At 41.6% G+C, this 27109-nt stretch overlaps 2 protein-coding genes and 1 pseudogene across 2 annotated transcripts in view; all 3 read right to left on the bottom strand.

Moving 5' to 3' along the window:
• Positions 1-27109, bottom strand: part of LOC125882482 (NXPE family member 3-like) — an 87904-nt gene that overhangs the window by 38373 nt on the left and 22422 nt on the right. The gene's annotated exons all lie outside the window — the stretch shown is intronic.
• LOC125882476 (NXPE family member 3-like) overlaps positions 2230-27109 on the bottom strand; it is an 81308-nt pseudogene continuing 56428 nt past the window's right edge.
• LOC125882490 (NXPE family member 3-like) overlaps positions 2230-27109 on the bottom strand; it is a 76999-nt gene continuing 52119 nt past the window's right edge. Inside the window, exon 5 of the mRNA XM_049566200.1 lies at positions 2230-2909. The gene's annotated coding sequence lies outside the window, so the exon portion shown is untranslated. The remainder of the gene's footprint in view (positions 2910-27109) is intronic.

Genomic DNA, 27109 nt, shown 5'->3' on the forward strand with positions numbered 1-27109 from the left:
TCTGCAGGCCACGGTCAGATGCCACTTCCATCAGTTTTTCCTGATGAGTGACAGGGAGCTTGCTTCTGTTTGCTTTAGATAAGAGAAATGGGTTTCTCACCCAATCCAGCTGTGCAGATTTCTCCTCCATGTCAGGAAAGTAGGAATGAAAACCATTTATCAAGTTAGCCAAATGTCCCACTATGACTAACTTCACCGGAGCTGTCTCCACATCCTCACTGGAGAGAAAAGCATCCACCTGAGGAAAGGAGGTGAAATCCTCCTGAGCACATGCCCTTTTCCACAGCTCTGCTTTCTTCAGGAAACCACCCAGCTTGTCATACAGGTTCAGGATGCTGGTGTCCTTGCCCTGCAGAGACACATTTAGTTCGTTCAGTTTGCTGAATATATCTGCCAGATAGCATAGCTTTGCAAGCCAGTCCGTGTCCTCAAACAAGGTGGCATCCGTGCTCTGTCAGAAAGGTGTGCACTTCAGATCGTAATTCCAACAGCCTGTTGAGTATTCTCCCTCTCGAGAGCCAGCACACTTCTGTATGCAGGAGCAGTTGTGTGTGTTCAGCTCCCATATTTTCACAGAGGCGGCGGAACAAACGTGCATTAAGTGGCCTTGACTTGATGAAGTTTATCACTTTAATGCTGTCGTTCAAAACATCATGCAACACAGGGCTCATTTTCTTGGACGCCAATGCTTCCCTATGAATCACACAGTGAGTCCACTTAATGTCGGGGTTGTCTTTTTTAACCCGCTCTATACGAGCCCTTTCCCGCTGCTCGTCATTGATGCAGCCGCATCGGTGCAGACGCTGCTGCAGGATTTCCAGCTGAGACCATTTTCAGAGAAGAACGCGTTAACAACATTGAAAATGTCCTCTCCTGTTGTTCTCCCCTCCAAACGTTTGCAGAAAAGTATGTGTTCACAAATGTCGTCAGTCTCAATGTATCTCACAAAAGCAACAAGTTGTGCATTTCCACTGACATCTGTGGATTCATCCAGCTGGAGTGAAAAAGAGTCGCCAAGTTTTCCCACAACTTGTCTGTACCCATTTTATCTATTCTGCGGCAAACGGTGTCATTAGACAAAGGGACAGTTTTTAATGTATCCGCTGAATTTTTGTCCAGCATGGTTTTGGCCAATACAACAGCGGCGGGGAGCAGCAGGTCTTCAGCTATGGTAAACGGTTTTTTGGCTTTAGCTACGAGCAAAGACACCGCATAAGAGGCCTCCAGGGCTTTGGCTGGAGGCTTTTCGCATGTTGTCTTGGGATTACTTGAAGTCAGAAAGTTTCCTCTTAAAGAAGTCTGGTGGCTTACCAACATGACATCCATGTTTTGTGGTGAGATGCCGCTGTAGTTGTGCTGGCTTCATGCTAGCGTTGGCTAATTTCTCCCCGCAAAAAAAACATAGTGCCTTGGGCGGGCTGCAACTCGTGGACGTAAATCCCATTAAAACATAATCTTCCATGTACTGTCGGTATTTCGTCGGCTCTGGTTTCGCCTTCTTATTCACTTGTTTCTCCGTGTTTTCTGCAGCATTGCTGCTGCGCTTCAGCCACAACTGCATCATTACAGTGCGTCTTCAGATAGCGGCAGGTCATTGACAAGTGATGCATTTTGGGTCAATGGGTCAAACCAACTTGGTTTGGGGAGAGTCCGTTTTTTTAAGGATATTAAAATTGAATACTGAATATAAAATTCAGTGTATAAACATGCATTTGTATTTTATTGAACTTTTTATAATATAATTATTTCTCAAGACTTATTTATTATTATTAGGCCTACTGCTTTTTTTAAATATATATTTTTTTAAATCTCACGTACCCCCTGGAGTACCTCCACGTACCCCCAGGGGTACGCGTACCCCCATTTGAGAACCACTGGTCTACAAATTACAAAATGTAGTAAAATAGTGTTGATTTTAAGTGTTTTGTTTGGCTAAGACATAAAGTTAAATGAAATGTCAACATTAACTTTATGTCTTTACGTCAATGCATCAGCCCTTCCCTTCGCCTCTCATCATCTCCTCACTATGGTAGACTTTTAGTGGCTTACAGCTATACACATTGCTATACAGCCCCTTTGGGCCCAGTCGTCTCCTCCTTTTCCACCTCTCACTCTGGCAGGGCTGACTCTTTTTTTTTCTTAAGAGACTGAAGACTTCATCCTCTAATATCCCTGGACCATTCTTCTTTTGCTTTTTACTGATAGTTTCAATTCACACAATTACAGATATAACTCACACATAAATTTATTAAACATTTGATCCACACAGAACTTGATGTTTATAGCAATTAAACATCCTAGTCCTCTCTCTAACTTTAATCAGCTCCACAACAATCCTCAACACATCCTGCATTGTGCCCTGCATGTATCCACTGAGTTTTGTTCACGTCTGCACTCTGAATGTGCATTTACTGAAATGCTGCATGTGATGTAAAGATCAAACATGTGTGGTTGGTCACACTCCTTTAGACAACATTCACCCAGCTAAAGTGACTATGGTCAGCTTTGTGAAGCTTGAAAACCACTTGCTGTTGCATGCTGCTTTGATATTGGGCAAGTGAGCCTCCTTCTTCTGTTGAAGGGAGCAGACCCGGGACTGCCACTTGTTGTTTTTGTTTTACTGTTATGATTAAAATACTCTGTTTTAGTTTTTTAAAGCTGTAATACAAATTCATATGTCTTGAGGGAAAAATTAATTAATATGTGACTGTTGCATTATAGGTAGATATCGTGTATCATTAAGACTGTTGTCATAAATACATTTTTAAACATTGTTATTATAACATAACATACCAACAGTGTAGTTAGTCTAGTTTGTGCATGGACTGTAGCACTTAGTAAAAACAGAGACAATATGTAAACTCAGTGTATGCTTAAATCTACACTCCTTTCCCCAAGCAAACACACACCTAGCTGCCCTTTGGAGGACACACATGGGACAACAGAATATCAACCATGTTTTTAATAATGGGAGGAAGTGGGTGGATGTTGTGTGGCAGGTGGTGGGCCAGGACCATCGACCAGGCATCGATCAGATGAACATCCATTCCTTTAAACATGGCTCTGAGCACCTTATAACGCTGCAACGAGTACCAGTCACTGAAGAATAGCGAAAGATCAAATGTCGCAGCTCTGGGGTTTCCTGTCCGGATGATAACCACTGTCCCTGGAGCCCTAATCAGCAGCCGCTGCTGCCCTCCGGATGCCCGCAGCCGCGGATGTACACCTCCATGGGGAAGGGGGTGAAGTGAGCCCAGATGCCAAAAACTACGATGGTGTCTGTGCCTCCTGTTAAGGCATCTATTTCATTTGCAATGTAATGAAGCTTGGTAGTTGGGGTCGTGGTAAAACTGACTATAGGAGGACCATGGCAGTGGAATGTCACCATGATGTTGTTTGCATTGTCTATGGCCATGAAAGGTCCAAATTTCCTCGCGCTGTGCAGGTTAAACTCCTTAAGATCTGAAAGTATACAAAGGGAACAGATTAAGCTGCAGTGTGAACAAAATCAAACTGTTGTCAAAATCTCCGCCAATCAGGTACCTGGTAGTTTTTCGTTGAGGAATTCAAACCACTGTCTGATGGTGGAGTCTCCATACAGGTGGATCATCTTGCCTTTCAAACACTTTGTGATGGCGGAGGAGGTGTTGAACTGGTGAACTGTGGTTCCATCTAGCGCTCGCCATGCACCCTGGTAGTAATAGCCAGAGGGTCCAGATGTCACACTGCTACTCTTCACCTCTGGCTGACCTGAGAGGAAGTAATAGATGGGGTTATTCTTAGGGGTCAAGACAATCTGAACCGATCAGTCTGAAGACATCATACACTGTCTTACAAAAAAAAAAAAAAAAAAAAGGCTTCGGTTGGGTTTCTGTTGTAGAAACAGATTGTGTTTCTCTTTTTGTGCTCTTATTATTTTAATTATTATTATTTTTTTATGTCAATTTAAACTGTGTTTGATGTTGTTATCTTAGTATATAATGACAAAAACTGTGTGTGTGTGTGTGTGTGTGTGTGTGTCTGTTCCACGTTTTTCTCCTCACTGACTTGGTCAATCCATGTGAAATTTGGCACAGTGGTAGAGGGTCATGGGAGGATGTGAATGAAGCACTATTACATCAATTGGCCAAAGGGGGGCGCTATTGCAACTGATTGAAATTGCAAACTTTGAATGGGCATATCTCATGCCCCGTATGTCATAGAGACATGAAACTTTGCACAGAGATGCCTCTCCTCATGAGGAACAAATTTGCCTCAAGAATCCATAACTTCCGGTTATAAAGATTTTCCGCCATTTTGAAGTTTTTGAAAAACACTTCAAATCAATCTCTTCCTAGGAAGTTTGACCGATCTGCATGAAACTTGGTGAACATAATCTAGGGACCAATATCTAAAGTTCCCTCTTGGCAAAAGTTGGAAAACTTACTAAAACTGAGCTTCTATAAGGCAAAGAATATTGCGGAGGGCGTGGCTCATCACATAAAGGTGTATAACATCTCAAGGGTTTCACCAACTGATTGCTGTGGCTCCCCCTGTGGCTGAATGTTTTTTTTTTCCCTCAAATTTTTGGTATGACTAAGTCGTGGTACGGTATTCTGTACATAATTACGGAAACTGTCAGTGTGTCATTCTGTCAGTCAGTCATTCTGTCTGTCCCACGTTTTTCTACTCACTGATGGGTCAATGTATGTGAAACTGCACATAGGCATTGAGGACTGGCATAGGTAGAAGGTGACAAAGCTACCAATGGGTATGGACTAGTACCTTAAATTAAGATAAGTCCATGCTTAGTAAACCAAGAGTCCACAGAGAAGTCTTGACATATCATTTTAGAATTTGAAACTGGTTTTATAATATTGACCACATTAGCCATGTATTTTTCCTTCATCCTATTTCTTCATCCTATTCCATCCTGGGTGTTAGTTTAACAGGTTAGCCTACCTAGATAGCCAAAATGTCCTGGCCAAGCATCTGCTCAAACAACTCACAACAATCATGGTTTTTAATCGTGGCTGTTGCAGCTTCTATTATTTCACTGCTGCAGTGGATCTAAATTTTGCCAGGATGCTGAGTGGCTGACTGGAACGTGTCTCTGCTTGTCACATGACTGACCTGGGTTAAATTTTCTGATTGGGAGAGTTGAGTTTTTTTTACCAGATCCTGGTATTTCACCAAGAAAAACAAAAGTTATATAACTGCAGCAGTTGTTACTGCACAGCCAAATGAACGGAGAGCTGTGCTACTCAGTGATCACACATCTTGCAAGATCAGTGGTTCAACTCCAGACTGCTGCAATGCAGTGCAGTCAGGCTACAGGATTTTTCAAGCAGTTCACTTCATAGTGAAGTATTTACAGCGATGCATTTCAGCTGTCAGCATTCACACTGCATTTTCTGCAAGCAATGCATTTTCTAGTTTATTAGCCTGAATGCATGTTATCCAAATTCTTATTATCATTCTGGGTTTTTTTTACAGTTCTTCACCTGGATGCTTTGAGCTATGAAAAACATTCAAATGTCAAAATGTTCAGCTCTCCAATGACACTGTGCCTTTATTCAGCCTTTGTCCAGCATTTATATATTTTTTTTAAATATTAAGTTTTTTTCAAAAAACTTTTCAATGTAAGGTCAATGAGTATATTGGGGAACCGATGGTCGTCTTTCTGAATCCTGTCTGCAGCTACTTCTTCTATTAGTACTAGTGCTGCTACTACTGCTAGTATGCATCAAGTCAAAGTCAAGTCCAGTCTTTTGTTACTGTAAGTCATGCAAGTCTTAATTCCTTAATAAGTTTGTGACTCAAGTTGGAGCCGAGTCATATGAATCGAGTCCCCGAATAGATTTGGAAAATTGCTGTTGTAATAGCAGCTGGCAGCAGTCACAGCTGGGAGCAGCAGTATATAGTTATTTGTTGTCTTATCCCGCAGCTCAAACTGCTTCGAGCTGGAATGAGCTAGAAACATGAAACTTGGCCCAATAACTGAAAATGAAGTGCTGTAATTAAAGTGCAAACACACAATTTTGGAATGGCCATGTCCGTCACATTGTGACTTAGGCTGACTTCAAATTTTGGAACACAATTCAGGCTCAAGGTGCCCTATAAAAAAGTCTCTTGGACCATGACAGGTGACCCTGATGGATTTTTTTCCTAATTTTCACAATGTGAAAAACAGTTTAAAAAAATAGACCTTTTTTTATTTAGACTATCAATGCAAAATTTAGGACACCTTGTGAGAGATATTTCTCTCTATTTCAAAAGTAAGAGTGATCAAAAAATATGAACGCCGAAGTCTTGGGTTGGACTTCACAATATTGGTTGAAACTCATTAACCAATCATCATAAGTAAATCTTGATATATATCTTCAGTATGTGTTGGGTAATCGACTTACCAAAGTAATTTGAGCTAAACCCATCCCAAAAACACATATCTTAATAACCAGTGGACATTTGTGGAATGAGTGTGCCAATTTTCAAGTCAGTTTGACTGACAGCATGAGAAGAGTGGCCTTTAAAAAAAAAAAAAAAATCACATTTTGGGTGTTCTGTAGCATATAGTAATGGCTTGGTAATGCCCACATGCACTTATCATTATAACACTTCAGATAATGGTTGATACTCGCACCTAGAGCATGTGTACCAAATTTAGTGAAATTCTGTCTACTGGGGTTTGAGGTACATGTTTTTGGCAATTGTAGCACCCCCTATGGGTCACGCTCAAAATGCTTTGGTACACCTAATCCCCAAGATGTAATGAATATATCCATCCATCCATCCATCCATCCATCCATTTTCTAACCACTTATCCTCTTGAGGGACGCGGGGGGGCTGGAGCCTATCCCAGCTGACATTGGGCAAGAGGCAGGGTACACCCTGGACAGGTCGCCAGACTATTGCAGGGCTGACATGTAGAGACAGACAACCATTTACACTCACATTCACACCTACAGGCAATTTAAAGTCTGTTATGCTTGTACATGGGGCACCTGCTCTACCACTAAGCCACCGACGCCACAAATTAGGCTATTTATTTTACTAGTTTTTTCACATTATGCAAATTAACAACAACAAAAACAAAAATATAATGGCTGAGTTGTATGGTCCAAGAGATTTTTTTGTAGAGCATATTGACTCGCATATGCGTGCCAGATTTCAAGTCAGCTGGACTTTTGATGTGAGGAGAATGGCTTGTTGAAAATCACGTTTGAACATTAATTACAGAGCCCTTGTGCAGCCAGTTTGAGTCATATTTCTTGGGAAGCATTTTCACATAATTTTCACTTATTAGGCCAGGTTTCATGTTTCTAGCTCATTCCAGTTCACTGGAATTTTAGATGTGATAGAAGACTATTTATCTGCTTTATCTGGTCTGTTTAGCCATTGAGCCACAGCCTATGTAAAGTTTACTGGTTAATATCATCAAAATAACCTGATATATCAACAAGCTTCACTTCACAATATATTCTATGAGTTTTGTAAAGATTGGATAATCAGTTTCTGGTCTATAGTGTGATTTGTGTTTTGCCATGCCATTTGGGATTTGTGGCAGCCTCTAGTGGTCAAGTAGAATAAATCTTTCAGGGTATGTTGTAAATAAAAAGGTAATAGAATTAGGTCTATTAATGTGCTAAGTCATGCCCCTTTTAAAGGTCATTGGTCAATATTTTCAAAACTTTTGGTAAACTTCACCAAATAGTGATCCACATAAAATTTGGTACAAATTGGACTTGCACCTGAGGGAGACATGGGTAAAATGAGTATTTCAAAAAAATTCAAACTGATGGAAAAACTTATAGGCGGACCTGAATGGTTCTTAGGCTTTTTTGTAGAGCACATTAACCTGAACACGTGTGCTGAATTTCAAGTCAGTTTGACTTGTGGTGTAAAAGGTGTGGCCTTTCCAAAATTTAATTTTTGGGGCTTAATTATAGCGCCCCCATCTGGTTTAAGGGCATTGTATTTCTTGAGCAGCATTTGTACACAACTTCCAGTCATTGGTAAAATATCATGTGTCTACAGTGTATCATCTCACTGGAATTTGCAAAAAATGTTTCCTGAGAAAAAAATAAAGCAGCACAGTAACAAAAGACTTTCAGCCCTTTGTACACAGACAAATTTTGAATTCAATCCGATTAAATCTCTAAGAGGAGTTTGAGTAAGTAAAGTGACTTATAATAATAATTCTTTCAGTTTCAATATAGTCCCTGCACTGTTAAATGCTTGAGTCCTAATAAAATAGTGTTCTAACCTTCCTGGCCTTGAACGCTATCATTTTTATCCCTTAAGGCAATACTCTGTGTTTCTGTAATCAAACTTACTGTTTATAGACCTAAATGGTTTGAAAATGCTGTAGAATGTGCCTTTTTGGGGATCAAAATGTGACTGAACTTACCAGCCTCATCCATCCATCCATCCATCCATCGTCATCTACTTAAACAGGGTCATGTGGTGGGGGCAGCAGGCTAAGTAAAGTACTCCAGATGTAACAACAACACTTTCCTGCTCCTTATGGGGGATCCAGAGGCATTAAGATATACAGTATAATCTCTCCAGTGTGTTCTGGATCTGCCCCGGGGCCTCCTACTAGCGGTACGTGCCAGGAACACATCTAACATGAGGCGTCCAGGAGGGATCTTGATCAGATGCCAGAACCACCTCAACTGGCCCCTTTTGACATGAAGGAGCAGCAGCTCTACTTGGAGCTCTCTCTTGATGTCTGAGCTCCTCACCCTATTTCTAAGACTGAGCCTAGCTACTCCACAGAGAAACACATTTCAGCCATTTGTATCCGTGATTCTCATTCTTTCTGTTACAACTCAAAGCTCATGACCACACGTGAGTGTTGGGACGTAGATGGACCGGTGAATTTTAGGCTTCACCTTTGGACTCAGCCCGTCTTTACCCTGACAGTCCAGCACAGTGCCCACATCACTGTAGATGCTCCATTTTACCCTTACCCTCAAACAAGACCCCACGATACTTTAACTCTTTCACTTGGGGTAGTAAGTCCATCCCAACCCGGAGGAGACAATCCATTCCATCGTTTCCCGGCAGAGAACCATGGCCTCAGTTTTGGAGGTGCCCCCCCCCCCCCCCCCACAAGGCTGCACCTTGAGATTCTGTCCATGAATATTACAAACAGAATCTGTGACAAGTGACAACCCTGGCAGAGGCCAACACCTTCTGAGAACATATTTGACTTTACACCGAGTATGTGGACACAGCTCTCACTTTTGTTATAAAGGGAGCAGATGGCTCATATCAAAGACCCCAGTACCCCATACAGTATCCCCTAAAAGACCCCCTGAGGGACATGGACATAAGCTTTCTGCAAGTCCACAAAATGCATGTAGACTGGATGGGTAAACTCCCATGACCCCCTCAGCAGCCCTGCAAGGGTAAAGAGCTGGTCCACTGTTCCATGGCCAGGATGGAGGCCGCATTGCTCCTCCTGAATCTTGTCAACACAGTTGAGCGGCCTTTCCAGCACAATGGAATAAACTTTCCCAGGGAGGCTGCGCAGTGTGATACCCTGATAAATGAAGCACATCCTCCAGCCACCTTTTTGGAAAATTGGAACCACCACCCTGGTCTGCCACTCCACAGGCAATGTACGTGGCCTCTGGGTGACACTCAAAAGGCTTGTCAGCCAAGACAGCTCAACAATATCCAGAGTCTTCAGCATCTCAGGGCAAATCTCATCCATTCCTAGCGCTTTGCCACTGGGCAGCTTTTTGACTACCTTAGCAGCCTCCACCAGGGATATGGACAAGAGTTCCCCTGAGTCTTAAGACTCAAGCCTCCTCTACAGAGGGTATAGAGGTTCATGAGATCCTAAAAGTGGTCCCTCTACCACTTGACATTATCTCCAGTCTGGGTCAGCAGTTCTCCTTCTCCTGAGATAAACCCTGCTTTCTCTTCTTGAGGTGTCTAATGGTTTGTTAGAACTTCCTTGAGGCCAACTAAAAGTCCTTCGCCATGGCCTCCCTGAACTCTTCCAACATCCCAGGTTTTTGCTTCAGCGACCACCACAGCTGCAGTCCTTCTTGCAAACCAGTACCTGTCTGCTGCTTCAGGAGATTCCTGGGCCAGTCAAACCCAAAAGGCCTCTTTCTTCAGCCTGACAGCCTCCCTCACCACTGGTGTCCATGAGTTCTTAGGTTGCCACCACAACCGGCACTGGCGACCTTCTCACCACAACTCTGAGCAGCCACCTCCACAATGGAGGCTTTGAACATAGACCACTTGGATTCCATGTCGATAACCTTCCCCAGGATGCACAAAAAAATCGTTTTAAGCTGGGAGTTGAAGACCCCATGGACCAGGGCATCAGCCAGACATTCCCGGTTCACCTTCATTACATGTATCAGTTGTGAGCTCTGTTCCTCTCCTCGCCTCTTGTGTCCAAGACATACAGTCACAGATGCCATGATACAAACACAAAGTCAATCACTGATCTTTGGGCCAGGGTGTTCTGGTACCAGGTACACTTAAAAACTTCCCTGTGCTCGAACATGGTGTTTGTTATGGCCAATCCATGACTCCCAGAGAAGTTCATTAACAAAACAACGTTAACATCATTAACAAACAGCGTTCAGGTCAGGCAGGCTGTTCCTCCCAATCACCCCCCTCAAGGTTTCTCCACTGTTGCCCACGTGAGCGTTGATGTCCCCCAGAACAGCTATGGATTCCCCAGTTTGTGCCCTTTCCAGGACTCAAGGACAGCCGGGTACTCAGAATTGCTGTTCAGCTCGTACACACACACACACACACACACACAAAAAAATCAAAGACCTCCACTTAGAGACCCGCAGTTGTACCGAGGTGACACTTTGTTCCCCAGAGAGAACTCCAACATAGTGGCACTCAGCTGGAGACTCTCACCCTGGTCAACTACAGAAAAGAGAAAAGACCATCCCAGCCCATCTCCAGGAGTTTGGTTTAAGAACCAGCGCTACACATGGAGGTGGGCCCAACTACATCTAGTTGGTACCACTCCACCTCATGCACCAGCTCCTGTTCCTTCCCTGCCAGGGAGGTGACGTTCCATCTCCGCTGAGCTAGTCTGTAACGCCTTGCCTGCTACCTGGCACACAAGACACCTGACCCCAATTCCTGTCTCTGTGGATGGTTGGCGTGGGCCCTACAGGGCGGCGGCTCCATGTTAGTTATTTGGGCAAAGCCCAATCTGGCCCCCTGGCCGAGGTCTTGCTGACTCACCAGATTTATGAATGTGGACAAGTGGTCTTCAACAGTGAAAGAAATGATGATGGCAACAAGAAATTTAATATACATGTTTTAACTGGTCAACATTTGCACTACCTGCTAACTGACAATAATCATGGATAAAGCTAAAATTAAGCAAATTTCCAAAAGCAGAAAAGTGGCAGTTGTTTAGTTGTTGTGCACTGTAATGGTACACTCTTAGTACATGCAAATAGTAAACATTCCCTCCACACAGTTATGGGAAAGAGAGTATCAGCTTTCTCCTGAAAAATCAAGTAAGCAATTGCAGCCCCTCCTTATTTTGGGGATAACAGCTGGTATATTGTGAAAAGGTACACTTGTTGGGATTCACAGAAACGCAGATGATTTGCCATTTGTTAAAATCTAAACTGGACATGTGAAGGCTTTTCCTCTCTGCATGCTCTTTGTTCTTCAAACAAAGACAGCTATTTGACACTCATCTCTACAGGAGGTCATCTCACACCTCAGTGAGACACAAGTCTCAAAACTTGATTGGACAGGACTTTTACAGTGACATGTGACTCTGTGATGTCACAGGCATCTGTAGAAGGTCTGCTCCCTTCAATCTTCTAACTTTGTAAAGACCTCGAGCGACCAGCTTCCTCAGAGTTCCACCTTTGGAACAAAGGACACACCAAAGACTGCATCTGGAACCACAGCTATTTCCAGCCTTCTTCCGCCGGCTAACAAAGCAGCACGCCACCAAGTGTCTCTTTCTTTCATCCACTCAAGGATCGGTACCATAACAACTGGGCATAGCTTTATCACAGCTTTACAGGCTAAGCAAGACTGTTTAACTTGTTGTATGTGATTTAATGCTGTCATTGAGTTATTGTTGTGATTGTTTGCAGTCAGGTCATTGGTTAGTTGGCTTCGCCATAGATTATATATATATATATATATATATATATATATATATATATATATATATACATATATATACATACATATATATATATACATATACATACACACACACACACACACATATATATGTATACATATATATATTGTGGGTCGCTTTTTGGCATCAAAACAACGTTTTTGCTAACAAGGTATGATAGCAAATGTTTAACAACAACTAACATTCATTATAGATGCAGTGATGTTTGCTAACAATATGTTTTCACATTAATGAATTAACTTAGTTAACTTATAGTTTGGGGCGGCATGGTGTGGTGGTTAGCACTGCCGCCTCACAGCAAAAGGGTTGCCGGTTCGATCCCGGGTGTGGGAGCCCTTCTGTGCGGAGTTTGCATGTTCTCCCTGTGTCAGCGTGGGTTCTCTCCGGGCACTCCGGCTTCCTCCCACAGTCCAAAGACATGCAGATTGGGGATTAGGTTAATTGATAACTCTAAATTGTCCGTAGGTGTGAATGTGAGTGTGAGTGGTTGTCTGTCTCTATGTGTCAGCCTTGCGATAGTCTGGCGACCTGTCCAGGGTGTACCCTGCCTCTCGCCCGATGTCAGCTGGGATAGACTCCAGCCCCCCCACGACCCTCAAGAGGATGAAGCGGTTAGAAGATGAATGAATGAATGAATGAATGAACTTATAGTTTGAGATATATTGTTTGCTGCAGAGCATAGTAATTTATGTGAGTAAATAAGCTAGTAATTAATTCCTTTTACATCAACTCCCTATTATGCTCATAAGTTATATTAAACTTCCCCAGAAGCACTGTTAAAGTATTTTGGGGGAGGCACTGGCTCAGTCCAGGGGCAGTCCACCTCCTCAGGCTCAGCCAAGGCTAATGAATCAAGTGAGGAAAAGAGGGACATGTTTTTCATCTTAGGTCCATCTCCATCCTTTGCCCCATCCACTGTGCCCAATGTCTCCTCTGTGTCTGCTGCAACCGCAGCTCTACCTGGTAAGTTACCAACAAATCAGCCTTTGGAATTGCTCAGTGTACTGCAGAACATGAGATGAATCTGAGATGAATCATTTTTAATATAAGATATAATCATATGAAAAGGGACATGTTTTTAGACAAATGCATATTATTTCAAAACTTCAAGCAATTTTTAGTTGTTCCACTAACACTGTTTTCTTATTACAAGCTATAGCTGTACTATTTTACTTAGAACATAAGCAGCATAATTTTCAAGTATAATATGACATCTAACATGACTAGCTTTTGTTTAGGGGTGTCCCCGACTAAGAATTTTCATAGTCAAATCTGATTTGACAGATTTTTCCTTTAGCCGACTTATCATATTGTTTTCCCCCTCATTGATTAATGAGCTCATTTGCGTCAGTTTCCGCTCCAGAGAAAAGAGCGAAAACACCCAAATAAACAAATTTAATTCTTCAGTTGGCATAATAAGATAATAATAATAAAAGTAAAAGGGTTATCATTTTATCTTTATTCCTTTCACTTCATCAAGGTATGATGCTCTAGATGAGCACAGACACGCTACAGCCTCATCCATGTCTTTAACAGGAGTCGTTTCTGACTCATCAGAACTTGCCATTTCATTCACAAATAAACATCCAAAAACATCATCAAAAGGCTTAGAAACAGTTTTCCTTTTTTCTGACTTTAAGTTATTTCATTAATCAACTCAGGTTCATACAAGTTCATCCACACGGACCGTGCCTCACCGCTCTCAATTGTTTGGCCACGTCGGACAAAAAAATATAATAAATAAAAACAAATAAAAAAATCAGAGTCTATCAAGAAAACAATCAGCAGTGAAAATTGTTTCAAGACACTTCAGGTAAACGAATAATCCTTCAAAAAAGTTTGATTTGAGAGCACATACCTCCTCCAAAGTGTTTATGTGCTCCGCCACCGTAAATCACCGTAGGCTTCGATGCTGCTCTGATGGTCCTGCAGTACACTCACTCACCTCAGCTTATTTGGATCAAACAACTGGGTGATTTATTCATGCGCAGTAATGATTATGCCTACTGATTAAATGCACGCATCATTTTAAATTTTTTATTAACAGAAATTAGGCTGATGTTTGTATCAAAATAGGCTATATATCATGAATTACTAGAAAACAAATACATTCTATGTCAAATCAAGATGTTCAGCAGCAGTGAGCACCCCCATATAGTCCGAATGGTACGGTCTTGTTTCATAACCACATTTTGCGACAATTTGATCGCTAGACTGGCAGTTGAATCAGACTTCTCCAAATCGAATCACTGAATCATCGACTATTCGGGGTCACCCCTATCCTACTTTTGTTGTTTTTCATCTTAGGTCCATCTCCATTCTTTGCTCCATCTACTGTGCCCACTGTTCCCTCTGTGTTGCAGTTTATTTAAAACAAAAAATAATAAAGCAGATTGTGTTTACAGTAAATGATTGGTTTATTTTGTTACTTTTAGTTGGCCTAGATGACATTTGGTATCCCACTTAGTACTATATCACTTTGAATATTAAGTGTAAATCAACCCCAGGCTGCTCTTGTAGCTGAATTTGCTACCATTTCAGATTAAAAACCATAAATGGGTAAAACTTGCCAGGCTCTTTGAGGTTTTATGTATTGATTCTCTTTGTGGCCAGTAGGGGGAGTTGCTGACTTTGCCAAATATTAATTGAAAGATTTTTCAGCAAATTTGCAAATCTGTTGTCTGCTTCCATGGCCTTAATCACTGTGGATTACAATCTAACTGCAACAAAATGTTCTCACTTATAGTTTTACAAGTGCATCCATAATGACAGAGTAGAACATGAAATAAGTTATAGTAGGTGTGTGAATGATCAATAATCAGTATTATTGGCAGTAATAGAGGGCCCCAAAATCAAATTTTGCTTAGGGTCCCACAGAGGCTTGGGCCGGCCCTGATCTCTGCACTAATCCAGACTGTTTGCAAAACAAATCACATCCACATCGACTCATCAACAAATAGGCTTTCAACAGAGCTACACCCAAAGAGGCATCTCAAAGTTCCCGCTTCTTTTCCTTTGTCTTTCTCCTGACCACACGGTCAGACAAACACCTCACCCGATCTGAAGCCAGCTTTGATTCGGCCATCTTGTAGTTCTCTGTTGTCAGCCATTTTGTCACTCACACATGCACATGCACACACACACACACACACACACAAACACACACACACATGCGCGCGCACACACACACACACACACACACACACACACACACACATACACAAGCTTGTATAGTTAGTCAGAATTTGTGTGTTTTGCTTACTTTGTGAATAAATGGAATCATACCTGCTGTCTGTTTAATGTTGCACAAGAGTAAATGAATAGTCAACCTCTGCTGCGTCAAGAACTCCAAAATTCTTCAGGCTTTACTGTTAATTTTGGTTATTGTCATTAATTTAATTATTAATCAAAACTAACTTATGAGACTGTTATCTTTAACTGGCTATCATTTTCCCTTTACGGGAATGGTGCCCCATGAGGTGATTTAATGTTAATTAAGTCACATTATTTAACATAATTATTAATTATTATTAATAATTATTAATTATTTCCGATAGCCAATTTACAACTTTAATGGTGTCCCCTTGGTGACGTCCTGAATTTATGTTCCCCGTGGACATTCATCAAATTTCAGTGCAGTTTTCCATGCTCCCAGCATTGTCAAATTGGCTGAATACATCTCCTACAGGGGAACGCTAGCTAGACAACAATCATAAGTTGTGTACAAACAGGCTTTTGCTGGCTGTTTTACTTTGTCTGTAGCAAATTTAGTTTTGAGTTACAGACCATGGTGACAGTAGTAAAAATTGAGCATTACCTGTCTTTTTTGGCAACACAGTGACATTGGCAGGTCCTGAAGCTTGAATGTAGACTTTTAAGTTGACACCACTAAAGAAAAGCACACACATATGAACAACATGAATACAACAATGGTGGACACAAATTTAGAATCATTTCATAAAGTTAGAAAAATTAAGCACTAAAATAGGAAACACCTTCTTAACTTAACATCTAAAAATTTGTGAATTAAAATTGCACTTATTAAAGGTGCCACTAGATGTACACTACCCCTTCCATCCGCTACTGTCAACACATTGCTGTTGCCTGAAGCACAAGTGATTGCCAGTTTGTTGTACAACCTGCATATTTCATGGTCAAGTTGACAGACTCAGTCATGTCAAGGGCTGAATCTTTCATGGCTGAGTAATGAATTAATTTTATAGAATGTACAGCTACACATAAGCTACAGGTTTAGGTTGTGTGGTGGTGTTTCAAGAATTATGTAATATAATCTAGCATTACGGTAATAAAATGATATGGCTAGGTAACAAGTGCCATGGCAAAAAATAAAGTTTCACTCTTTTTGGTTCAACATGTCATCATATTTGAGAGGGAGAAAGGCAACTGATTTGAACTCCAGGCAAGGAAAGTAAATGCTTTTTATATAAATAGGCTAAAACCTTTTTCTTTTTTCATCTCTAATTTCTGGGACCGACCTATAGTAATGTTATTCTCATGACTTGCACTGCTCTCACTCTTTTTAAAAATAAAACCTGTTGTCCTTCTGCCTCCCCCTCCTCTAGGAGACTACGGCTGCAGAAATGTAAGCGCCATAGTGGGGGGAGAGTCTACCCGCACACACAATCACTCATGTACACAGACAGAACCCAGGTAATGCTCAAGCACCTACCCTTGAAGCCTCTGACTGGATAAGCGCCCTTTTGCAAGACATGTTTTTTTTATTTATTCTAATAATTCTAAGTTGTTGTTTTTTTCTTTTTTCTCATTTGGCCCATGGCACCAATTCTCAGTTAAAAGTGTGTTGTATGCCTGACAACTGTTTGGGTTAGCCCTGCCCCTCTGTCTTCAACCTCCACTACAGTTAACACGCAAATTAACACTTATTTTGACAATAATTGTGACAATTACTACTAATGACTATTTAAAAAAGAAAGAGAAGGGGAAGAAAATGAGGGGATAAGGAAACAAATTGAAAGGAGGAGAACAAAGGAAAAGAGTGATAGTTGCAACTGAACATGGGCCTACTTTGTAGTTTTAAAGGAAGATGGTTGGTTTATTATTTTATGTATTCAGAGAGCAGTATTATTATTTAAAATGATTATTTATTGCATAGACCACTAAAGGGTGCACAGTGCAGCACTATTTTCTTTGTTGTTACCTAAGACAAATGATGTGTAAATGATGTGTAGTGAATGGTGCTATTTTTACTAATTGCTAGGTGCAAATAGTATAGATCTTAAGCATACATTAAAAAGAAAAAAGAAACATCTGCACATGTGCTCCTGAGGTCTATGTTCATGCAGTACAAATATACAGTATGCACGTAAGCCTCAGGAGCTGATTTCCCTGAGGCCTAAGTACGTACGGTACAAATGTACTATTGTATATGTACAAATGTCCCTATGTATAAGTGTGCTGTATGTACAAATAATGTATGTACAGTACAGGCCAAAAGTTTGGACACACCTTCTCATTCAATGCGTTTTCTTTATTTTCATGACTATTTACATTGTAGATTCTCACTGAAGGCATCAAAACTATGAATGAACACATGTGGAGTTATGTACTTAACAAAAAAAGGTAAAATAACTGAAAACATGTTTTATATTCTAGTTTCTTCAAAATAGCCACCCTTTGCTCTGATTACTGCTTTGCACACTCTTGGCATTCTCTCCATGAGCTTCAAGAGGTAGTCACCTGAAATGGTTTTCCAACAGTCTTGAAGGAGTTCCCAGAGGTGTTTAGCACTTGTTGGCCCCTTTGCCTTCACTCTGCGGTCCAGCTCACCCCAAACCATCTCGACTGGGTTCAGGTCCGGTGACTGTGGAGGCCAGGTCATCTGCCGCAGCACTCCATCACTCTCCTTCTTGGTCAAATAGCCCTTACACAGCCTGGAGGTGTGTTTGGGGTCATTGTCCTGTTGAAAAATAAATGATCGTCCAACTAAACGCAAACCGGATGGGATGGCATGTCGCTGCAGGATGCTGTGGTAGCCATGCTGGTTCAGTGTGCCTTCAATTTTGAATAAATCCCCAACAGTGTCACCAGCAAAACCCCACACCATCACACCTCCTCCTCCATGCTTCACAGTGGGAACCAGGCATGTGGAATCCATCCGTTCACCTTTTCTCGTCTCACAAAGACAGTTTGGAACCAAAGATCTCAAATTTGGACTCATCAGACCAAAGCACAGATTTCCACTGGTCTAATGTCCATTCCTTGTGTTTCTTGGCCCAAACAAATCTCTTCTGCTTGTTGCCTCTCCTTAGCAGTGGTTTCCTAGCAGCTATTTGACCATGAAGGCCTGATTCGCGCAGTCTCCTCTTAACAGTTCTTCTAGAGATGGGTCTGCTGCTAGAACTCTGTGTGGCATTCATCTGGTCTCTGATCTGAGCTGCTGTTAACTTGCGATTTCTGAGGCTGGTGACTCGGATGAACTTATCCTCAGAAGCAGAGGTGACTCTTGGTCTTCCTTTCCTGGGTCGGTCCTCATGTTTGCCAGTTTCGTTGTAGCGCTTGATGGTTTTTGCGACTCCACTTGGGGACACATTTAAAGTTTTTGCAATTTTCCGGACTGACTGACCTTCATTTCTTAAAGTAATGATGGCCACTCATTTTTCTTTAGTTAGCTGATTGGTTCTTGCCATAATATGAATTTTAACAGTTGTCCAATAGGGCTGTCGGCTGTGTATTAACCTGACTTGTGCACAACACAACTGATGGTCCCAACCCCACTGATAAAGCAAGAAATTCCACTAATTAACCCTGATAAGGCACACCTGTGAAGTGGAAACCATTTCAGGTGACTACCTCTTGAAGCTCATGGAGAGAATGCCAAGAGTGTGCAAAGCAGTAATCAGAGCAAAGGGTGGCTATTCTGAAGAAACTAGAATATAAAACATGTTTTCAGTTATTTCACCTTTTTTTGTTAAGTACATAACTCCACATGTGTTCATTCATAGTTTTGATGCCTTCAGTGAGAATCTACAATGTAAATAGTCATGAAAATAAAGAAAACGCATTGAATGAGAAGGTGTGTCCAAACTTTTGGCCTGTACTGTACTTAGACATTAGGAGCCCCTCTGGTGCTGGCAGACACATTGAAACCTCACGGCGGGGCAGGCTTTGCGAGCATACATAAAAAAACAACATTTTGCCTCACATGCAAAACCTATTTGTGTTACTACTGCCTTTTTATTACTCAAGTATATGCCCCACAAAAAGTCTGTGTACATCCCTGAACGTAAATACAGGGCTAACTGTTAGCAGCACACTAACATTACTTAATGGTTATTATGGGTTTAGCAACAAAGTTGAGCAGCTTTAGTGTTGGTGTGAGTTCGTTGGGACCATTTAACGGCTCAGTGTCAGATGTTAGCCGCTGCTGTTGTGTTAGCTCTTGCTAACTAGGCAGACGTTAAACCAGGCCTCTGGGAACACAGCTTAGCCCTATTTACAAGTTTTCCTTGTGGGCACTTAAAGCATTGCAGCAAAACAAATTCCCTGCAGTCCCAAGAATATCACTGTAAAAGAGACATCTATTAAACTGTTAACAGGACACCTTGAGCTGCAATCAAGGACAATTATGGTATGAGCTCTGAGCTCTACAGAGCACTGTAGAATCTTTTAGCTCATTCATTCAGGTTTGCAGCTCATATCAGTTCTCATCAACATATTTTATCAGATGCAGCAGTCAGCTGTTTTCATCAAAGAACCCCAAATTATCCAGTTATGCACTACTTACTACTGAACAGCAGACAGACAAAGTTAGCAATTAATTGGTGAACACAGCAGAGCATTTAGCAGCTAAGTCAGATATTTCACTCTGGAGTTGGTGGAGACTAAACTAGAACTAAAGAAAGAATCAATATTACACTCAAATTTGCCATTAACGGCATTCTAAAAGAATGCTGTTGTTGCCAAATGTCTACTAGATGTAAATAGGAAATGTAATCAAAATTGGCTGCAACACAAGCCCAAAGCATGATCAAACCACCTCCATGTGTAACAGTTAACAAGTGTTCTTTTTATGAAATTCTGCATCCTTTTTTTCCCAAACATACCTTTGCTCACTGCGTCCACACAGTTCTATTTTAACTTCATCAGTCCAAAGGACTTGTTTCCAAAAAGCACAAGTGTACAGGTGGCACTGCACAGTAGAACAGTGCACCACCACCCCAGAGTCTGATAAATCTGAAGGGGGTTTTGATTTGCCTTCCTAGCAATCCTATGAGCAGCTCTCTCAGAAAGTTTTCTTGGTCATCCAGACCTCAACTTGACCTCCACACTTGCTATTAACTGCCATTTCGTAATTACATTATAAACTGAGAAAACAGCTACCTGAGACCACTTTGCTATCTTCTTATACTCTTCTCCTGCTTTGTGTAAGTAATTTTAGTTTTAAGAGTGCTAGGCAGCTGTTTGGAGGAGCCCATGGCTGTTGATTGACAGGACAAGGTTTAAGGAGTCAGAGTATTTATAAAGCTTTAACATTTGCATCACCATTTGCATCACCTGGCCTTTCCTAATGATGACTGTGAACAAGCCATAGCCCTAACAAGCTAGTCATGGTCCAAGACCCTGGTAAAAGTTGTCTGAAAGCTCAAATGTCTTGTGGTGCCCAAATTTTTGCATGGTGCTCCTTTCTTTTTTCACTCTAAAACTGTACAAAACATAATACACTAATCTTGCTTGAAATGTTGAAGAGCATGTATCATCCTTAACTTCCTTATCTTGCCTTTTGAAGATTAGTTCATCTTCTACATACTTGACTATCCACATTAAACGAAATTTCGATCAGGGGGACCCACGCTTTGCATGCCACTGTATGCTGCCATCCAGACAACATCTTTTTCAGGGACATCCCTGCTTATTCCAACAAAACAATGCTGAGCCTCATTCCACACATGTTACAACAGTGTGGCTTTGTCGTAAAAGACTGCAGGTACTAAACTGGCCTGCCTGCAGTCCAGACCTATCTCCCATCAAGCATGTGTGGCGCATTATGAAACACAAAACGAGACAGTGGAGACCCTGGACTGCTGAGCCACTGAAATCACATATAAAGCAAGAATGGGAAAGAACTTAATTTGCAGAAATTCAACATTTCAGCTGAAAACATGTGCCGCCCCTAGCACCAGGGGTCGCGTTAACCGGATATTCTCGGTCATTGACCGTTTTTTTACAACAATGACCAGAAAATCTGAAGGCCGTCAGTCATTTGACCGGTTGCAATTACCACCCCTGCCCACTTGGCAGCGGAGTGCACAGTCAGTAGTTTAAGTGGCTGCCGTTTTCACACTGCAGAGAAAAAGTCATTCATCTGCTTCATGTAGCGTTGTTAACATAACGGCCTGGACACACCGGAAGCGTAGTGCCGCAGAAGTCCTGCAAGTATACTCGCAAGCACTTGACTGTCCACACAGGCAGCGCATTTCTCCTGCGCACTCCACTCGTCTGTTCCCGTCAGTACTCGTTTTTTCACTTCAACAGGTCATTTTAAACATGGGTAAGTCCATATTTTAATCGTTTTTTATAATGTAATAAGTTAATGACAATTTGTCATTGCATGTCCATGTATTGAGAGTGTTGGATTAACACTGAATGAATAGGGCATATTGTTCTGACCATTTTATTTAGGTAGTTATGTCTGTAGGCTCAGTGACACAAAATTAAAATTGTAATGAAATGATTATGGTATTGGAAAATGTGTTCGATTATGCACTGTTGTGTTATTTTAAATTCTAAACATGGTATTCCCTCACGTTCCTCAGTGCATGCTGTTGTTATTTTATTTTGAAAATTGGCCGTATTCTCTCGTCTTTTCTGTGTCCGACTTCCTGTTTGGTACGATCCGCTCTATCCAGCTTGACAGAAGCGCTCGCGGCTCGCGTGTAGACTAGACGCCGAACTGAAGCACTGCGGTGTGTGGATGTCTGTTCATCTTTTCGTTCATGTCCTTATTAATGCACACTTTATAACTTGTTTGTTGGATTTATTAAAAACAAACGAATGAAAACTAAATGTCTTTGAATGTCTTTATTATCATTTAAAAATGAAATTAAAATGACTGGTAAAAATAGATTATGACCGGATTTTTACGACCCTGTCGGTCAAAATGACCGGCGACAAAAAAGTCTAGCGCAATCTCTGCCTAGTACACACTGGAATTGCTTGCAGCTTGTCAACAGATGACCATGCAAAGTTTTTACTACTTTTACGGAAAGATCTATAATTCCTCCACCTCTGCATTAGCTTAAAAATCATGTGTGGACAGCCCATTAGGAAACTTTATTTTTCATCTGAAGAGCCAATTTCCTGAGCTATGACAGAGTTATCTTTGCATCAATGGTAAGGAGAGGAGTCAAGCTGCTACAGGAACAGAGTAACAGGGCTGCTACAGGAGCTGGTATGTACAAGCATAGAGCGAGCGGGAGAAAAATGTGTTTAATTACTGAGGCAGCAAGGCTGGAAATAGGACAGTGGCGTGAAGTGCCGCTGGGCAGCGTGTCCAGGAGCGGCGACCAGTGTGTTTTGGCCTTTAGTGTCCTCAGTTCCCTAACACTTACAAAGTGTTGTTAAATAAAGGGGATGTAACATAGTGATAAACATGCCTCTGTCCCAAGGTTTTTGGAACGTGTTATAGGCATCAAATACTCAGAATGAGTATTTATGTTTTTATTAAAAAGTTTATGAGTTTGAACGTTCAATATTTTGTAGACTGTAGAAATATCTGTATACCTTTAGGGTGTATTCAATTAAATTTATGTCAAAAAGGATTTGGAAATCATTGCATTCTGATTCTATGTACATTTTACACAGAGTCCCAACTTTTTTTGGCACCAAAGTTGGGTGTTCTGTAGTGAGCGGGCACCAAGCCAATTTTCGTGGTGGCCAATCAGTGGAACTTCAACTTCTAGGTCTGTCACATGATGCCCTTTGACCCAAAAATACTTTTTCTCATTGACTTACAATGAGAAAAAGACCTCTGTAAATCAGTGGACACATTTTTTTGAATGTCACAAATGACTCATTTCACTAACATTAAATAACAATTAGAAAGTCTAGAAGAGACTTTTGAATTATTTTATCCCCATTCAAGTTAACAGAGTACTAAACCTGGAGTAGCCAGCTCAGCCAGTGGAGATGTCTACTGTGTCTGCGCCATGGATCACACAAGGGAGAAGCAGTGCCTGTCATCCAGGTAATTTTATACGTGGCAGATGAACCATTTTCTGAGCAATACTCATATGAATAACTGGGGCCTTGCTGCCAATGCTGTATCAAGGTCTCTTTATACATCCATGGTGGCGACCCATTGCTGTTTCCAGTGGTTCTTTAAACATGAAAAGTGACTGTTTCTTGCCAAGAAATCACAGTTTTCTTGCCTGGATAGTGCCCCACAAACCAGGTATTTTAAGCCAAAACGTGGTCTTTGACATATTTGCTACATAATAACATGCAAATATGGTGTGTCAGTGGTTAGCGGGAACACAAAACCAACATTTTCTTCTGGCAGTTGGGTTGGTTACAAAGGTAGCACTGGATGAATGTTAATAGAAGGTATACAAAATGCCAGTCCTGTCTCTGTTCCCTTACCTTCGAAATAGCTTCCCCTCATTGGCTGTGATGAATCCACCTTTTTGTCTCCCGGCATGGTCAATTCTGGCATCACAGCTCAGGTTCTTTGGCTTGTAGCAGAACCAAGGCTCACCTGAACGGGGGTCAGTGTAGTTGCACAGCAGCTGGTGGGTTGGACGTAGGCAGACGTTACAGACAGTAGTTTCAGAGAGTGAGCCTGAGCGGAACAGGCTGTGGAAATAAGTTCTGTCAGGATGTTCTTTGTTCAGCCTTTTCAGCACTGGGATAGCCTCACTAGGATGAACCAGCGTCACCTGATTGGATAGAAAACCAGAGTTTTCACCAAGTCCAAGTCATGTTGAGTCATATTAATAAAGACAAATAAAATCAAAACCACTCAAAGATGACAATCTCTCAAAAACTGTCTAAATTCACTAAACCACTCCCCCAAATAGTGACTGTCCAATCATAGCCTGGCAACTGTAACTAGGAATTGCAAATCTGTCAAGCTTTGCATTTCTCCATACTTGAAGTGGTGTGAATAGTAAGAGAAATACTCTGCATTTAAAGTGTTTAGAGAAGGTTGTCTTGTCTAAAACCATAATAGGGAAAAGTGTAAGAAATTAATTATTATAATTAAGCGGTTGCCTGCTCTGATATAATTGCTATTTTTAGTTAGTGATGTTAGAAGCCCTGTCCTGTTCTGTTCAATTGGATTTTATCTGGTTATCCAGACAACATGTACACCATACACATTACCCAAACAGGGTTATGTTAGTATGGAACACTCCGATCTTATATTTCCCTATCATACCCCTAAGACTAGGACTGCAATATAAGAACAAACCTGTTACTTTATTTCCATGTCTTTGATATTGCTCATCAAGTGGTGAGGATGCCTCACTGTTTCATCCCAATATCATGTAGCTATCAAGTGCATGTTTAAAACTTGTTTTACAGCTGATTTTTTTTTTTTTTTTTTTTTGCTAGGGAAAATTTGAAGCTGAGAAGATTTACAATCAGCTTAGGTCCAGCTTTTGTATAAAATGAAAAAGTCCCATTGTTTCTAAAATGTTAAAATGTGAGGGCTGAATCTGCCATCGAAAGTTGACAGGCAGAGCAACAGTAACTTCAGGGGACGGAGTGTAGTAAACAATCAAATAGAAGATGACAATGGCCCTGAGGGTCAAAACACAACTACATTTCTCAGTACAAAACAACATTTTCACAAAACAGGACAAAATTTAAGATAACAAAACATTTCGGAAAACACAACAACATTTTAGAAAACAGTACAACAATTCAGAAAACAATACAATAATTAGGAAAACGAAACATTTGGTGAGACTCAAACCAAAAAGGTAGTTATTGGACAAGGATTCCTTGAGGCTGATTGGATACACTGTCTGTCAGTCTGTGACAAATATGAGTACTCCTTCTTCTGTATGATTTCCAGTGGACTGGATGCCTTGCAGCACATTGCTGTCTCTTAAGGTGCTGACACACCAAACCAACATCAAAGAACTAGCAGCGACGAAAGCCAACTCTTGTGTCACCTACATCACTTCAGGTCGCCCTGTTTCAATTGCATTTGAACACACTACAAAGACTACATCCAACGGCCAAGTAGCACGTAGGTTCTGCGCCTGCATGAGAGGCAAAAATGCAAAAAGGGAAAACGGAAGTCTGAGAAATGCATGAGATAAACAAAGTAGCAGAGTGAGAGAGAGTGGTACATCAGCTGAGGGGTTTCCTATCTGTGCAGCTGAGCACCGGAGCACCTCCACGGACTATTACATCCAGATGGTTTCCTCTGCAGGCTCCACTTCACTCAGCTGCCTGTCGAACCCGCTGCTTCTTCTCACTTTAACAAGAATAACAAACTGGGGCTCGATGCTCCGGGTGGATCCAAACGGAGAACTGGCGCTAGCTGGGAAGCTAGCAGAGGCTAACTGACTGTGCTTCCCTCCAGTCATGCTGCGGCTAACGCTCTGCTAGCCTCACAGCTAGCCCCGGTTTGTTATTCAGGTTAAAGTGGGAAGAAGCAGCAGGTCTGTCGGGCAGCTGAGTGAAGTGGAGCCTGAGGAGGAAGCACCGGTTAGCCCCGGTTTCACTACAGGCAGATTCACTTGCTACAGGGGCGAGGAAATAAAAATCTGAACAGCCAATCAGAGTGACCTCTCTCACCGACAAGCTCTGCTGCTGATTCAACATGCTCAATCAGCTGAAAAGCGGCCCACGCCGAAGTGCCGATGGTGTGGGACACACTGCAAAAACTAGGGTGACAGATGTTCATCGACCGCCCGAGTTTGACCGAAGGCCAACCGTCGGCTTGGTGTGTCAGGGCATTTAGGCCTCATTTACACCGCAGGTGATGCATTTGCGTAGCGCTTGCAAATGGTTGCTGTTTACGAGAAAGGTCATAACACACGCAAACATGAGTTTGCGTCTCTTAGGCCTTCAGCAAAATCAAATCAAATCAAATGAGAGCAGTCACAACACACGCAAACATGAGTCTGTGTGTGCTGTGACCTCTCTCGTAAACAGCAACCTCATTTGCGTGTGTTGTGACCTCTCTTGGCCACCGTAGACATCTCCCCCTTGACCAAACGAGACCTGACAGCCACATGTTTCATGTTGTAGAGCAAACTCCCTTCTTCTTCTTTGGGGTTTATTGGAGATTTGCAAACACGGTGCACTACTGCCACAATCTGTTCAGGTGTGGTTTGTATTTTGACGGGACAGCAGCGGCCGATGCGCGATGCGTCTGTTCTGTTTTGGTGTGAATACACGTGTGCTGCTGCTTCGCGACTGTTTTCCGAACACATTGCTTGCGGTGTAAATGAGGCCTTGTAGGTTGGGAGCATAAGATAAAATTATATTTTATGTAATCCTAAACAGTTTTGCCAACTTGGTGACTTTTTGGCTAGATTTAGTGACTTCATTTCTAAAAAGCAACTAGCAACAAATTCAGCAACTTAATAAAAATCAAATCAAATGTTATTTATATAGCACCTTCAATACAATTATGCAGCCCAAAGTTCTTCACAGAGCAGGACTAGAACAGTGCAGAAAAAGTAACAAGTGAATAGCTAGACATTAAAATAATAAAATATTTTAAATAATATCACACCATCAGGGAAAAGACAAGAACTGTATTTATGATATCGATCTTACGCTCCCAGTTCGGACAGGCAGTCAAGAGAATGGGTACAGTTGGGTCAGTTTCCAAAGTCACACAATAACACAATTACTATATCTGCCAATAAAGTCTGGTGGATTTGACAAGTGCAGAACATAACAATATCAGTTTCTCATTGTAAAGGGCTGTCTGACAGCAAGGTGAAGCGGGGAATATAT

The sequence above is a fragment of the Epinephelus fuscoguttatus genome, linkage group LG22 (genome assembly GCF_011397635.1).
Source record: "Epinephelus fuscoguttatus linkage group LG22, E.fuscoguttatus.final_Chr_v1".
In the NCBI taxonomy this organism is placed as follows: Eukaryota; Metazoa; Chordata; class Actinopteri; order Perciformes; family Serranidae; genus Epinephelus; species Epinephelus fuscoguttatus.